Source organism: Mesoplodon densirostris, chromosome 11 (genome assembly GCF_025265405.1).
Source record: "Mesoplodon densirostris isolate mMesDen1 chromosome 11, mMesDen1 primary haplotype, whole genome shotgun sequence".
Lineage (NCBI taxonomy): Eukaryota > Metazoa > Chordata > Mammalia > Artiodactyla > Ziphiidae > Mesoplodon > Mesoplodon densirostris.
The window spans coordinates 45,092,086-45,096,401 of NC_082671.1; positions in this window are offsets into that span (position 1 = coordinate 45,092,086).

Here is a 4,316-nt window from a genome sequence, read left to right on the forward strand (position 1 = left end):
GTTTATTACATTTCAAAGACTTTGAGCACTTTAGAATCTAAAGGCCCTTGGAAGTCATCTAGTTCACCTTTGCAGATGAAGTAACTGATTTTACAGATAAAGAAACCGAGGCCCAGAGAAACCACAGGTCCTCAAGTCCTGTATGTAGTGGCAAAACTGGATCTATAAGCTAATGTTCCCAAGTGTCAATCTGATCTAATATAGCTGTGAAGTAGCTTCCGTTTTACGTCCTTTTTTTCTCTTAATACCTTACACTAAGCCTGGCACACGGAATGAATGTGTTCAACAAAGCTTTCTTGTACCACAAATCCCTATGAAATCTAACAATTAACTAGCTCAGAGCAAGCACCCTGATATTAGTTGACAACTAAATTCAGGGTCTAGTGCTAATTCCTTCTTCTCTTGTCAGTCATAAGAAATGCTGTATCCTGTCAACTCAGTTTTCCAGACCAGCTGTTACTAAGCTTTATTTCTTCTGTGATGCACGTGAATGATGTTCACTTGCTTCATTCCCCTATGAGTATACCCAGGATTCTGTCTATTGCTGCTTGGTGTCTGTAAGTTCTTACTCTTCCACCAGAAAGCTTATCAGAAATGTAAGAGTACTCTTTAGGGGACTTGAAACTGTTGTAATTTACAAAACAAGTTATTTGCAAGTTTTAATAAATAAAACAAATTTAATGTTGATCAGTAACAAGTTACTTGTGATGTTCCTCACTAGTTTGTCAATGGCTGGAGAACAGCCGTTAAGAATTGTTCAGCCCAAGAGTCTTTGCCATTGGGACACAGGCATGTGTCTTACATAGGGAAGAGTGGACATTATCATCCTTGACTTGATCCTCAGAAGGATATACTTTGCATATTTCTTAAGTCATATCACAGGCTAGCACAAGGAAACCATGAATTTATCTGAACCTTTCTGGAGGCTACTAAAATTATTCTAGCCTAGTATTTGGTAGAGCATATACTCAACCTTGCATATCTGGTTACACCTTAAATTTTAGATACCTCGTAAATGAGTTTATCAGAAAAAACGTTAGCTTTTAAAGAAATATTCCCAAAGACAGTGTGACAGTGGTTTTGGGGGGGTTTTTTTGTTTGTTTTTTTGCCACACCATGAGGCTTATGGGATCTTAGTTCCCCAACCAACCCCGGGCCCTTGGGAGTGAAGGCGCAGAGTCCTAACCACTGGACCACTGGAATTCCCAAAGACAGTGTTAAATGAGATCCAGGTGTGACTAGGAAAATGTATTATGTGAAAATGTAGTCCTTAAAAACAAGTTTTAGAGGATTTTTTTTTTTGCTGTGGAAAGGACTCCGAGCAAGAACAAGATTCCTTTAAACATAGGACAGAGATGAATAGCAAGGGGAAAAGAACTATTATATGTTAAATACTCATATAAAAAGCACATACACACTTATTTAATCTTTACAGCTCTAACAAATACTAGATGTTACTCCCATTTGCAGAGGAAGAAACCAAGCTCAAAGAGGGGTGGGGGAGCCAAGGCTTCAGCCCTAGCAATCATCTTATCCCTAGGCCGATGGAGTCTCCATGTAGTCCCCAGTGGCTCTGTAAAGTACTATTTCTTTTATGTGTTTGAAAACTACCTTCAAGTTTGAACACATGCCCTCTGAGTCTAATAATCTACAGTGAAAAAGCACTATATCCTCTTTCCAGCCATTTCCCCAGCCTGATTATTCCTTGTAAGAAGCCCATTCTATACCCCTGGTCTTTTTAGGTGCTAAATGTTTCTCTCTCCTTACCTGTATTCTGGGAAGGTCGTCATTTATCATGTATTTCAGGTATCTTTTTTTTTTGGCTGCATCCCATGGCTTGCGGGATCTTAGTTCCCAGATCAAGGATCGAACACATGCCCCCTGCATTGGAAGCGAGGAGTCCTAACCACTGGACCACCAGGGAATTCCCTATAGTTCCTTATCTTTTAAAATATCTTTAAATGTAGCAACACACTGAGCTAATGTGCCCAAGAAACTGTTAACAATAACTCAAAGTCCCCTTCCTGAGTTGCAGCTGATAATTTACAGTCAGCACCATATAAACAATACAGCTTAGTAGTTAAAATACAGCTTCTGGAGTGAGGCCAACCTAGGTCTGAATTCTAGCAATGCCAATCACAAGCTATGGTCCTGAGTAGGATACTTTATCTAAACCTTGGTTTCCTCCTCTGTAAAGCTACTACTATTACCTACATCCCTTAGAGTTGTGATGATTAATTAAGGTAATGCACGTACCACATTTAGATAGCTTCTGGAAATAGGAAGTACTCAATAAATTTTAGCTGCTACCCATTAAAAAAAGGAGTTTGGTTTACTGATAGGAGTTTAAGTTCCATCTTCATTCTCCCACTTATCCTTGGCCACCAGGGGGCACCATTGCCTCTGTCCATTTTAAAGAGGTCATTCCAAACGTCAAGATGACCTCGATGCTCAGCCTTCTCTCCCTTGTCCCCTCCAGTTCTCAGGCACTTAGTTGTATTTGGACCTAGAGTTCGCTTGGCTCCTTTATTCATGCTAATCCTTCTCCCTTAACTTTCTTCCCACCTCCCCAGGTCCCAACCATGTTCAGAGAAAGGCTCTAAGCCAGCTCCTGGGAGATACCATTTAGTCCCTTTGAGTCCTGGGCTTTCCCATTGGCCTTATAGCAGTGGATGTCAGGACTGAACAACTTCAAAATAAGTCCATAAAGTCCTCATGACACTAGGCTCCAGGACACTGTGAGCATTATTGTTCCCCACCCTTCCTCCAATCACTAGAGCTCCAAAATAGGTTACCCTTATGGCCACTCCGTAATTATCCCTTTGGTAGCCTCACCCTGAGAATGCCTGTGCCACTTGGGGCACTGGAGCTCAGACCTCTGGCCTGCGGGCTAGTCTCTATGGATAATTAACCAGAGAGAAGAAACCAGGTCAGACTATTCTAGGGTTAGGAGGAAATCCTCTGTGAGATGCTAAATTGGGAGCAAATATTGATCAGTGGAGCTTTGAAGTCACCGAGGAGATAGCTGAGGTCAGTGCTCCCCTGGGGCACTGCTTGGCTTCTCTTTATGAAGTTCTTTCCTAAGATCTACCCATCTGATCCCCAAGCCAGAGAAGCATTGGTTGGTAGGTGTAAAGCTGAGTATAAGGAAACCTGGGAAGAGAAAATGGCATTTTTCTTTCTCTTTTTCCAAGTCCAAGCTATAAACTAGGTCCTTTATAAACAGGATCTATCTAAACCCGGCTTAGATGGTACTGAGACCTTTGAACTTTGTTACTTCTATGTGAGGAGATAAAAGGGCTGTCCACTTGGGCCTTGGGTCATTCCTCTCTGCCCTTGGGTCAATGACAATATCTTAAGAAGGTAGAAAGGTCCTAAGTTCTTGTCTACCCAAAAGAATGAGTCAAGAATGATGTAGAAGATCACTTCAGTGCCATGGTTCATTTAATGGTCTCTGGGGAGGATAAGAGTGTATCCAAGATAGCCAAGCAGGTATAAAGGTCCAGAGGCCCTATGGGAATGACGGGAGTGACGTGACAAAAAGGGAGGTGATTTAGGATGAGGGGTTGGTCTGCAGCTCCTGATCTTTTGGCTAGATGTGGGGTGGACTGTCTGTGTGGGGCTATGTGACTGGAGTGGCAGTGAGACTAATACCCAGGACCCAGAGGCTCTGGATTGCGCTGGAAAGCTTCATTTTAAGGGGGCGTTTGTAAGACGGGTTTCCTGGCATTAGTCACAGAACTGACAGCTGGCAAAGACCACTGGATATTCAGGCTCCTGCCTTTGCTTTCCTTCTCCACATTCTGGGTCTGTTGGTATCTATAATACCATGGCTTACCTCAAATGGTTTCCACCAAGTAGCTAACTCGGGCATCATAGCCTGTGTCCACATGATGTCACCTCTATGGCCATTAAGTCATTGACCAAAGACGTTGTTCAAGAAAGCACATCAAGGGATTAGAATCAGTTGTCGTGATAGTGTATTAAGGGGTTGGTTTCCGAGGACCTTCAAAGGTCGAAGTCCTTGGGGCTTTTTCTCTAATAGCCACCTCACAATTAACCCCAAAGGTGTTAAGGATAAGGGGAAAAGCCTAAGTAAAGTTAACTGAGTTCTCAGGCACATACTTAACCACCTACACGCTTACCCACTCCCATCCACCGTTAATTAGCTTACCGCGGACGGTCCAATCCTCCCAGCCACAACTGCTGTTAACGGCTTAGGGCCCGCCCCCCATGCAAACTGGACCAATGGCTGAGCCCGGGGCGAATCCCTTGAGAGGGGGGGGCGGGAGCGGGTTCCGGGCGGTAGGTGGAGC